The sequence below is a fragment of the Pteropus medius genome, unplaced genomic scaffold (genome assembly GCF_902729225.1).
Source record: "Pteropus medius unplaced genomic scaffold, Ma_sr-lr_union100, whole genome shotgun sequence".
Lineage (NCBI taxonomy): Eukaryota > Metazoa > Chordata > Mammalia > Chiroptera > Pteropodidae > Pteropus > Pteropus medius.
In genome coordinates this window covers 4,905,444-4,918,242 of record NW_024353517.1, presented here as the reverse complement: position 1 = coordinate 4,918,242, position 12,799 = coordinate 4,905,444, and the positions used below count along the sequence as shown (strand labels likewise).

The following is a 12,799-nucleotide window of genomic DNA, read 5'->3' as shown; positions in this document are numbered from 1 at the left end:
ACCAGGTAGCACTTTATATTTGTCACTTGTTTTGTGTTTGTGATAATATTGGCACTTCTCTATGTCATTGCATCTCTTTTTCAGTGGTGGAAACTTTGTCAGGATCAAATTGATTCTAATCAGGTGGGTTCTGGTGTTTTTGGTTACCTTAATTGGTATAACTGAGTAATTCTGGGAATTCTGGAAACATTTATAAAGCATCTACTTTGCAACAGAAACTGAGCTGGTATCAGTATAAATGAAACATTGGCACTGAATGCAAGCCATTTTTAAACTCCCGACAAATAGCCCCAGAACTGATTCAAAGAATGGCAAAAGGATTCTTGAGGCAATGCAAACTAAGAGTTCATGGTGGGAGCAGGGGGAAAAGAGATGCATTACAAGTCAAGGATATAAGGAGAAATCAGAGATTATTAAGGATGTGTTCAAATTATATACATATACGTATACATACACAGAGAGAGACACACACACACATATAGTGGCAGGGAAGAGTATTCTAGACAGAAGAAACAGCTTGAGCAAAGGTATGGAGTAGTACAAAGACCGAATGTGCCTTGGCAATGGTCGGTAAAGACCGGGATGTTTATGATGCAAGGAAAGGAAGTGTTAAATGAAAGAAGAAATAGCTAAAGATGATAAACTTCAAAAGGATGATGAAAACCTTTGAATGACAGAGGGAGGGATTTCATCAATATTTAGTAGGGAAGAGAGAGCCACCTAAAGCTTCTGAGCAGAGCCATGACAGGTAGAACTGTTTTTGGAAGATAATTTGAGCTGCAGTGTCACAAGGGCCTAGGCCCAGGGCAATGGCTGTCAGCCTGGCTTCCTCTCATTGCTGACCCACCTTCATTAGGCCAGACCTGTTAAATGGGGAACACCAGGAACACAGAGATGTATTATCAAATTGTCTTTCTTCAAGAAGTTCATAGTTGACTAAAGCAATGTGCAACCAGTCTTGCTTCCAAGGACTCCTGCTCATATAACCAAGGACTTTCTGACCATTTCTCTATAGCTAATAACTAATCCTCATACAAAAAGTGAAAATTTCTGACAATCACCCAGAATTGCAATTTGCTTAAACCAGATAGCTTGATATTTTGAAAAGCACTAAAAGGAAACTATGATTTTTTTCTTTTTATTTGAATATTTGCTAAAGACAAACATCAAAACCTAATGTAAAAAAAGGGACATCACCTTTTCTCTAATAATTTGGATTCAGGAAATCGGGATTCTAATCCCATTATTTACCTGCTCTGGACTTCATTTTCCTCATTTGTAATTTGTAAATTAGTGATAATATGCAGTCTTTCTTCTTCAAGTGAGATGATGGATATTTAAAGTATTGCATCAACTGTAGATATTAAAGAATTATCATAAAGATCAAATTTGTGATAACATCAAAACTTCATTGTAAAATGCTTCTAGCAGGTGATGAATTGAGTTCCCCCGTTCCCTTGCCACACTGTTCAGAAGATCAACATTTGATACTTGTGGTCCCCCTATATATTTCCAACAAATTGTATCTCCTGAAAGAGAATCTACATTTCATACTAGTCAAGGAACAATGCCTGTTATTCCTCAATATATCACACAACACCTAGATCACTTTCTGACACAGGGTAGGCACTGAATAAAGATTGGCTGAATCAAATAAAATAATGATTATGAGTGCCTTTCCCTTCACATTAGATGTTGTTCTCTTATTTGTGGCCTTTAAACTACATATCAGCCTATATTTACATTGACTTTTTCCCCATTAAAATGACTGACTATCTACTATGTGCTGGATATTATGTTAAGGCATAGAAGTGAGACAATTTTCTCCTTGGCAGATTGGTGAGAAAAAAATGACTTGGTGCCTGTTTTTATGGAGTTTGTGGTGGATACATTTTTATTATAATCAGCTTTATGGAATTTATCTTTTTCAAACTAATTCTACACTTTATTATTTCTGTTAAAATTATTTAAAATTAAATGAAATTTATGTCCTTGGGATTATTTAAAATGTCTTGGGTATGTGAAAAAGAATCTGTCGTAAGGATTAATAATTGTGGAGTTTTTTTAATTACTAGTATAACAATAATTAATATTCACACCACTGATCTTTAAAAAAATTATATTAAGGTTTTTTTAAAAATGAATTTTAATTATTGATAATCTTTTATGGCTGGGCTAACATAGAAAACTGAATTTCAGCTTGTTTTTAAAATTAAATTAGGTCAATGAACAAAAGAGTGAGCATGTATATGTATATGCACATACATGTGCTACATGACATTAGAGAACTAATTTACAAATTGTTCGTGCTTCAACCAAATATTTTGTACATTAAAGAAAAAATTAAACAGAAGTTCCAGAAAATAACAAAATATGATTTATCAAAACTGTCAATCAGCAAAACCTAAAAGAAAGATTTGAGATAAATTTGTCATTGAGAGAATTCCTGCTTCCAGTGATATATTTTCATCTTTTTCTTCTTCTTCTTCTTCTTCTTTTTTTTTTCCTCGTTATTGACTTCTAACTTATTTGCACTATGATCAGAGAAAGTAGTCTAAAACTCCTTAAAATTTATGGGGACTTCTCTAGTCTAACATGAGGTCAATTTTCTACAGATTCCACATGACCTCAAAAATGTTGTGAACTCTTCCATTGCTAGATGCTGGGGCTGGGTGTATGTTTTCAGGTACTTGAAAGTTTGTAATTACCCTCTTAGAAATTTCAAGCTTTAATATTATATAATAAACCTCATTGTTTCTAGAAATACTTTTAACATAAAATCTACTGTTTGACTTTTCCCTGGAATTTTGTTGTCCATCTGTTTATTTTAATGTCTCTATACCTTTATGGTTTAGTCATATCTTTTGTATATACCATAACAGCTGAGTTTGTTTCTTTTAATTCGTGCTTTCTTCTTTTCTGCCTTTTTAATATTCCTTTTTAATTTCCTTTACTTTCCATCTTTTGGATCAACTCTGCCTTCTACACACACCCCATTCAACTTATTTTCCTCCATCAGTTTAGAAGTTTTACATCCCAATTTCCTGGCTAACCTTAATTTTTTCACCTGCCCATTTAACTTAAAGTCCAAAGTAAATGGCATATTTATCTTCTTTCTCAACACCAAAAGGAAATTAAAATGCCTTGGGACAATCATTCACTTTGCCTCACATGCCATTGTTATTCAGGATATAAATTTTAACTTGATTTTTTTTAGCACCACAAAACTAAACTATATTGATAATATCTTTTACATTCAATATCTGTTTAGTTTTACACACAAATCCACACTGTTCTTTGTTTGGTATTCTTTCCATTTCTTGGACCTTCTTCTGGGATTCTTTTCTTTTTCTGAAGAACATCACCAGACATTCCTTTAGTGAGAGTTTGTTGGAAGTAAACTCAGTTTTTGTTTTTCTGAAAATGTCTTCATTTCTCTATTGTTCTTGGTAGATGATTCACTGCATGTACAATATTATTTAGATAATTATTTTCTCTTAGCACTTTAAAGATGTTTTCTAGTTTTGATAGTTGCCATTGAGAAGCAAATTATTGCTTTTGTAGATATTCTTATTTCTCAACTACTTTTAAGATTTCTTCTTGTGTTCAGAGTTCTACAGTACCTCTACAATGTGTCTCAATGTGGATTTCTTTTCACTCTCTGCTTGGGATTCTCTGGATATTCTGGATCAAAGTGTTGATGTCTTTCATCAATTCCAGAAAATCTCAGCCATTACCTCCTTAAGTATTTTCTTTCTTCCATGCTCTCCTTCTGAAATTCTGATGATTACAGTAGATATTCATACTCTATTGTCTATGTGTCTAAAATTTTTTAACCTGTCCATCTTTTTGACTCTCTATTCTATTTTCCATATGATTTCCTCACATTTATCTCAGAATTCAATAACTCTTTCTTCTGCTGTGACTCATACTATTTAATCTACCCATTAATCTTCTACTTATATATTTTTAATGAATAAACATTCTATAATTAGGTTTTCCTTCAATTCTGCCTAGTCAAATTTTATAATCTTTGTTTAGGTTATTTCAATGCCTCCTTTTGTTATGTTAGGCATTTTAATTATGTTTATTTTATATTCCATTTGTAATAATTACAAAATCAGATATACTCATGGATAAAACTCAGTAGTTTATTGTTTTTGCTGATTCTTATACACAAGCTAATTCATGTGTAGAGTAGTTTTTGCATAAGTTCATGGTCCTTGACCATTCTGTGTAGAAATCTTTTGAGGCCTAGGTTTTAAGTGTGTTTTTCCAGAGACTTCCATTTATGCTCTTTCCAGTCATCAAGGGGCACTACCACCCCAAGGCCACTTTAAACTGAATTTTTAGCTTGGGGTTTTTTAGTGCCACAGTGTAAGGTAAATCCTGGCTTAAAATCATCAAACACTGCTAGCGTTAGTTCTCAAAGGAAATGTATTTTCTATTTCTTTTTTTTCTGCTCTATCTAAAGTTAAATCAAGTATGTTGTCCATTTTCTCCCTTGACAAGTTTCTCCTTAGGGAAATTCGTCTTTATGTGGTGGTTTCTAATCCTACCTCTACTCAGCCCCGTCTCAGACTTTCTCCAACTGGAAGTAGACACTAGGCCATCCATGATCAAAGCTCATGCAAAGATCTGTACTTTCTTTAATGTCTGGCTTCTTTACTTTCCCATCAGCTTATCCATTTATTGACAAAATATATGAATTTTGTATTTTAGGTGGGCTATATCAACAGAGATTTATCTAAGCACCTATTTTAACATCTTGTTGCCCGATCTTTTCTTTAAAACCTTCTTTTCCCACTTTTACACCCTTTTCTGCAAACAAAACCATCATAAAGGAAAAATAAAATATTAAATAAATTATGCTTATTATAACACATGTTAACTTGTTTGCCATTTGTTGGACAGAAAATATCTACTTTATGTATGTTTTTTGTAACTGATGTTGTTTCCTAGGTTAACACTCCTTTGGAGGGTATCCACTGATATGTGTTTACTCTGCAAACTATTTTCCTCAGTTAACCTCAATAATTGAGTTCATAGTGCAAGACCATGTACCTAGAAGGCATTTGCTGTTTAAGATAGACAGTAGTATTTCCTGATAAATATGCAGTGTAAGGACATGCACAGCCATTCTTAATCCCAGTTCTAAATTCTATGTCCCTACAACTTCGAAATATCTTTACTACTACATTTTTCTATTTTCTAGAAGATTCCAAATACTGAATAGGCCCTGGAGAATGAGATAGGAGCCTAGAAAAGAAACCAACAAGCATTTATAGAAAGGCTACTCTTAGCAAGGAATCATGCTTTGTATTGTGAGGATCAAGAATGAGTAATAAGAGCTAGAAAGCATAGTTTCTAAAACCGCTTGGATCTATTTTACTGACCTCTTAGCTCCCATAGGAGGGAAAATGTGAGGGATAGATATTAGATAGGAAATTGACAATGTTTACTACCAGGAATTGTAACTAGCTGTTTGGTACATCAGAGGAGCCTTTGGCAAAAAGCTAGATTGCAAGTGGAGACAATGGACTAAAGGAGTACAGAAAAATCACTGCTAGATGGAGGTGCACACTCAGTGTCAGGCCCAAAAGGGAAAAAAATTAGCTATCTGAAAAAAGAAATCATGATGTTGTACTTTACACTATTGCTGTTCAAAATTTGGTCAAACTCAAGACCCTTTGAAGCAGAATCTGAATGTTAACAAGATCCCCAGGGGATGCGCGTGCCCGTTAAAATTTGAGATGTTGTCTAAGAGCAACCAATATCCTGATTTGCTCTGGGCTGAGTTAGGGCAATGTCAGTGCTAAAACTGGACTGTCCCAGGCAAACAGAGACTCTGGTCATCTTAGAGGTACTCTATTAATCTGTCTCGACTAGTTTCCTCAGGGTGCCTGTGCACTAGGCAAGAGGGAAGTGTAGTGAAAATATAAAGAATTCTATTCCTAGAGGTCCAGTAGGAGACAAGAATGAGAAAGTATATCCTTATTTGTAGAAAAGATCTTTGGATATGGAAGATAAGCCTGGAGGCAATTGCTTTTGTAGGTGAAGGTAGAGAGAACAGCTTCTCCAAGCAACATTTATCACTAAGGTGTGTTAGCTGTGGCCACACTGTGAAAAGCCTGAGCAGCATCAGGACATGGCAGATGCAGAGCCAAAACAGTTGACTGGCCACAGAGCAGGTCTCTAGCCCCTGCTCTGGAGGAGATCAGCAGAAGCACGCTATGTGAAGCAGAGGGGTCAGAGGTTCAGAGGTGGTCAGCAAAGAGGCAGGCCCCACTGACGGATGATGGCCAAGGGAGCGTAGAGGGTAGCATTTGGAGCAGAAATATGCAGAGGAACAGCAGACATGCCAGTAGCAGCTGGCTGACAAGAGAGACTCAGTATCTCCCTTTGGTTACCAAAAGGTCCTAAGATCAGAGAAGGGCTGAGGACCTGCCTAAAAAAGGCAGGAATTCAGGGCTGCTCTTAGGCTCCAAAGCCAATCATGACAGCGGGGGGCTGTTACCTACACCAGAAGTTACTGTTTTGAGTAGGATGTGGTCATACCTTCGACCTCTTCTCTCAAATATAATTTTTCTGCTTAAAAAGCTATGAGCTTTTGTAAAGGCAAATGAAAATTTAAAATAAGAGGCTTAATTTTCCCTGTTGAAAATAAAGGAAAAGATTTCCCTCCCTTCCTTTTTCTGAGAGTATTTACCTTAGAACACTTGTAAGTGCTTTTTCATCTCTTTGACATGTACCGTTTGGAAGACTAGATAAACCTTTCGACAGTTCTATGACCCAGGAATATCTGTCTCAAGAACCTGGGAACCATCTTTATGATATGCAAACATCAAAGGAGATAGCATCCCTATTTCCCATTTCCCATCGGAGGGTAAGAGCCTAATTTCAGTGGGTGCCTGCTCCAATTTGCAAAACTATCTCTTGTCATAAAGATACAAGTTTGTTTCTCTTCTAGATAAAGCCAATTAGCTAAAGTTAGGATAAACTATGTGACAAAAAGTGTTGTCAAGTCCTCTTACTTAAGGACTAGTGATCGTTTTTCTTAAAAACGTGCGTAACAGGTTGTATCTGCTTGGTTGTGTAAGGGGTGAGTTCTTTCTGCTTTGCACTTGACATATTGTGATGCACAGCACATGGTTTAATGCTTATTCATTGATAAAGATGTTTTCTTTCTATACTATCTTTGAGAATAAATTTCCCAGGTTGAGAAGCAATTTTGCCTTTACTTCTATTTCCCCGACAACTTTTAAGTAGAATGATACCCAACTAAACTTTTTAAGCATGTCTGGGCTGTTGGTTTCCTCCACTGAACCCCATGTCCTGGTACAATATCCTCGACACTAACTTCCTTTGTCAGTAATGCCCTCCAGCAGCACAAGTACTCCTCCAAGATGCCATTCACAGGCTGAGGCAGAGATGAAGCTGGAGCTGATATCCAGAGTGCATCCCATCACTAGTGCATGCAAGTTTATTCAACAAAAAATTTATGGTCTCCCATATACCTGACAGTGGGATAAAACTCAAACAGGGTCCAGTCTACAGGTTTATTCATTCTTAACCCTAACACAATTTTTTTCTCTTGCTATTTATCGAACATCATATCTGCCAATATCCGTGTCCATGTCATGTACACAAGCTCTATCAGTTAAGCGGATGAACCATCAACTGTATTATTCCTTTACATTTATACAATGATTTTTTCTTTTTATCAAATTTAGTCACATGCATTTTTCTCATTTGAGTTTTACAGACATCCTGTAGGCAGGATGGGTGCAGTTATTCCTATATTTTAGGAAAATACAGTTTTGATAAGTTTCTCAAGAATAAACAGTAAAAGTACACCACGCAAGTCTCCTGACTCTGGTTCCTGGGCTCATTCCATATAGCCAACAGCTTCTAAATCTTCAAGCGTGTTTCAGAAGTAACTCTTTAAAAGTTAGGAGCAAGCTCACTAATGAATGTGTGTGTGTCCCGATAATGATGAACCAGAAGAATGGAAAATCCCAGGGCATTTGAGCTGTTGACAAGATGAAATTTTGGCTCTGCTGGCAAGGAGTGATAGGTTTCTCAGGTTTTTCAGTGATGGTGAGATAGGATCCAAGGTGACACTTTTGCTTTTTGTATTTTGACAGAGGCCTTGGAAAGAGGTTAAAAAGCTGGAGAAAGATTTGTTATTCGAAGAGAAGACTTTTCCTGAGAATCTGGCATCCAACTTTGTTTTGCTAGGCTTTCAGGAAATTAATAATCAGGCTACATTCCAGCCTCAGGACCTGGACTAGTAGCAGCTGTTGGTTATTTGGTCTGTCGATTAAAAATGCTTCTGTTAGAAACCTTTTGCAAATTAAAGCAAACACCAGATTTGTTCCTGCTCTGTTGGGGAAAAGGCTTTTGCCTTTTCAGCTAGAGCTAATTATCTACACCTGAAAAAATTGCCATGATCTGCCTGAGGACTCTGTGAACTGCCTTCTAGAACTTTCTGTTCTTAGCTGTCTTTATGACTTGGGACAATGCAAAGAATTCCTGCACTGCATGGAAGACCAAGGTATGAGAGAATAACTTTTCTCTTTATGTGTGTATCTTAATGCATACATCAGGATTACTGTATTGTGTTACCCTGATGATCTACCCAAGAGCTTTTGTAGAATTGCTTCTCTGGGTGATGGCTTAGAGTCTCACTGTACTTGCCACAGAGTTGATCATTGAATCAAGGAAGTTAGTTTTGCCCCATTAAAAACTACTCTACAACTGAAACTTAAAATGAGAATTGACAGAGTAGAAGGGTCCAAGGAGGTCATGAAAGTTTGAACGAGTAAAAAATTTGTATTCCAAAAGTAATGGCTATTTTGGCTTACTGAGTGTTTCTGGAGTACAGGATCTGGGTCCTATTTATCTCTGCATGCCCAGCCTTGTTCCTGGCACATAGCAGGCCCCTATATGTGTTCCCTGTTCAAGGTTTATTGACCTGGGAATATGGTCATTGAAGCTGGTTTTGGATACACAAGCAGAGAAAGAGAGAGAACCCTTGGCAAGACTAGGACCACTGGAAGACTCTTAGAGAAATGAGTTGAAACTTCACCTGCATGGTCATGACTTTATAGAGTGAGTGGTGGATGCCCAGAGGTTAGGCTTGATGATAAATGAAAAATAGAATGAGAGAACGCAGAAAGAAGTGGATCTCAGGGACAAGATGAGAATTAATAAAACTGATGTTCTCACCTACATGCAATAACTCTGAAACTCTTTGCTTAGACCCTAAGGGTAAGACAGTCTGTTATAGCCATAATGGCCATTCATATCCTCATGTAAAGCCTTAGAGATCCTCTGCTTATTTATTCCTTTAGCCAGTTTGGCCAGAGAACTGTGGAAATCATGCAAAACTCGCAGGCTTGCACACAGGATATGCTCAGGAAAATACTTGATTTCCTAGCAAAGCTACATAGAGCACTTCTGGATCTTAACAGGGCACCCTATGAGAATACACAGAACACAAGGGAACCCATCACCACCTCTGAAAACAATGCAGAACTGAGGAATTGAGTAGCCCTTAGGTGGCAGGTCCTCAGGGAGGATGGAGATCAGAGAGATTGGCAAGGCAAGATACTTATAGCCTAGTGGGGAGTATGGGACATGTACCTAATAAGCACAAAACAAGGTAAGAAGCAGTAAGTGCCATAAGAAATATATTTTTAAAAATTACTGTGAAATAGTAGCCCCTGAGCATTCTTAGGGGCTATCGTATTTCAGATAGGCTTTAAATGATGGGTAGAATTTGCACAGAGAGCTTTGGGAGTGAGAAGCGAGGAGATTCCAGACAGAAAAAAAAGAAACTAAGTGAAATTACTGAAGTGAAGAAGCCCCAACTGTGCTTGGGGATAAGCAAGTGGTTTCATTTGGCTGGAACATATATAGCATGAGAGGGAGTATTAAGAGAGGACTTTAAACACAAACAAAGACAGACAAGATTAGAGGACTTTAAACACAAACAAAGACAGACAAGATTAGAGGACTTTAAACACAAACAAATAGGGAGGCTGGTAAAAATCTCATTGGTAAAGCGCTATGAACTCCTTAGAAGCTCTGATAATCTCCTATCTATAGATGAAGACGCTGACCTGCCACCATTCCCAAAGTATCCAAATAAGAGTCAATATGAAAGGAACATTTGGGAATAGTGGCAGGTCAGCATCTTGATCCACAGATAGGAGATTATCAGAGCTTCTAAGGAGTTCATAGCGCTTTACCAATGAGATTTTTACCAGCCTCCCTATTTGCAAAGAAGAGCAGAAACTGTGATTAAACATTTCTTGTTTCAGATAAAAAGAAGTAAAGTGATTCTTGAGCATGGAACATTAGATGCCAGTTAGTTATCAGAGCAAGTCTTAGCAGTCAGACTTCACAGCCCCATTCTAAATTATATTCTGTTCTTTGGGAAAATATAGCCCTCTTTTTTGGATATTCAGGCCACAAGAACAAACTCTGTTCCTAAAGTGACACTTGCACTGGAAATTAAGTCTGATGTCTGACCATTTTTAGGCAAGTTCTTGAGCAATGGAACTAGGGCAGCCTGACTTAGGACAATGGCAGTGAAATTGAAGAAGAGGAAACTTCACTCTCAAGAGCGAGGGACGTGTCTATGGCCAAGCCAGCCTGAACAAGCCTGATCCTGTCTGATCTCGGAAGCTAAGTAGCGTCAGGCCTGGTTAGTACTTGGATGGGAGACCACCTAGGAAGACCAGGTGCTATAGGTGTAAAAAATCTTACTAAATAAATAAATAAATAAATAAATAAATAAATAGATAGATAAATAAGAGATTGTAAGCTGACAAGGTCCTTACAAACTGTGAGGTTAACCAAGGGTTGCCTCACCTAAAAAAAAAAAAAAAAAAAAGAAAAGAAAAGAAATAGAGCTAGTGAAGGTAGACTTCATAGAACCTGGAGACTTAGATAATGGGAAGGAATGTCCATGCCAGTTCAGGTTCTCCAGAAAGCCGATGTCAAGGAAGTCCAAAAGATGTGTTAAAGGCAGCTCCCATAAAAGATTAAGAGGAAAGAGAACAGAAGTAGGTAGAGAAAGCCTTCAGACCATAATGAAGGTCTGATATCTGTGAAAAGAGAGAAAGAAGGAAGGATGATTGGGTAGGAGGAGACTCAGATTTTGGTGAAGCTCTGAGAACATTTTGACCAACCCATCAGACAGCTCCAACCCCAGGATTCTCCAACAGGGAATCCCACATTGGGCAGAAATGGTTAGGTTCATTCATTGACTACAAGCTGCCAGAGAATGGCCTCAGCTTAAATATTGCGATGGACCTAAAGACGCTGCAGGTGGAGTCTGTCAGCTAACTGTACTCTTTGAAGCTGACTGTCTCTTAAAGGGAGATTTAGAAAGATCTCTTCCATGGCTGCCACAGGGGTGAGGGGAGAGAGGTGGCAAAGTTGAATCCAAGGCTTCTGGCTGGGTGGCTAGGTATTTCCCAATATGATGATCACAGTTTTGAGAAATGGACTATGGAATAGCTATTTTTTTCTAAATGTCTCTGATATAAACTCTGCTTGGAGGTGGAGCACGTGACAAGATGATACTTTTAAGCCCACGATTTCATGTTTTTTTCTTCTTATACTCTGCTCAAGCAGCATGTGTCATATTGTAGCCTACACTCTAAAACCACCACTTAAGACTCTTCTCAGATTATCTCGTCCAGAATGCCAATCTGAATCAACCTAGGACTTAAAAGATGGTTGACAGAATGCCATTGATTTAAAACCCTGAGCCTAATATATCATGGCTTTTTCTTGAATTTTCTCCCCACCAGTCCCTCAATGTCTTTGCCTTTCATGTGCTTTCCTCATAGAGGAGTCCATCAAGCTCCCTGTTATAAAATTTAGTCTTCTTTTCCTCTTTTCTTTAAAAAATTGTAACTTTATTGAGGTATGATATATGTTCAATAAACTACACACATTTAATGTGAAAAATTAGACATCTTTTGACATATGTATATACCCTATAACCACATCATAATTAAGATTACAAGATTTCCATCATGCCCCCAAATTTCTTCATGCTGTATTGTAATATATCTTCCTCTCTACTCTTATTTGCAGGAAACCACTGATTTGCCTTCTGTCACTATTGATTAGTTTGCATTCTCCAGAATTTTAAGCAAATGGGATCATGCGCTATGTACTCTTTTTTGTCTGGCTTCTCATACGCTGTATGTAATTATTTTGAAATTTATCTATGTTGTGGCATATGCCAAGAGTGTTTCTTTATATTGCTGAGTATCATTCTATTGTATGGATTTGCCACATATTATTTACACTGCCCTAATGACAGACATTTGGTTATACTCTAATTTTTGGCTGATATGAATAGCACTGCTATGAATATTCATTTATAATTCTTCTTGTGAATATAACTTTCTTTTCTCTTGGATAAATACATAAGAGTCAAGTGGCTGTTTGGTAGGTGTATGTTTAACTTCTTAAGAAATTACAGCTATTTCTCAAAGTGGTTGTATTATTTTATATTCCCAACATCAGTACATGAGAGTTCCAGGTGCTCCACATCTACATCAACATTGAATTTTTCTTCTTTTTTTAATTATTATTTTATCCATTTTAGTCAATGTAATGTGTAGTTATATCTCATTGTGGCTATCAAATTGGCTATCAAAATATGCCAGCACAATGTGTTGAAAATGCATCTTCCTCCCCACTTAATTCCTTTCGCATTTTTGTCAAAATCAATTGCCCATATATCTACATGTAGGTGTAATTCTGTACT

General features: G+C 37.0%; 1 pseudogene; it reads left to right on the top strand.

The window, feature by feature from the left end:
• The first annotated feature begins 10,644 nt into the window (after positions 1 to 10,644).
• On the top strand, positions 10,645 to 10,763 carry LOC120593097 (uncharacterized; annotated as a pseudogene).
• Positions 10,764 to 12,799: the final 2,036 nt, after the last annotated feature.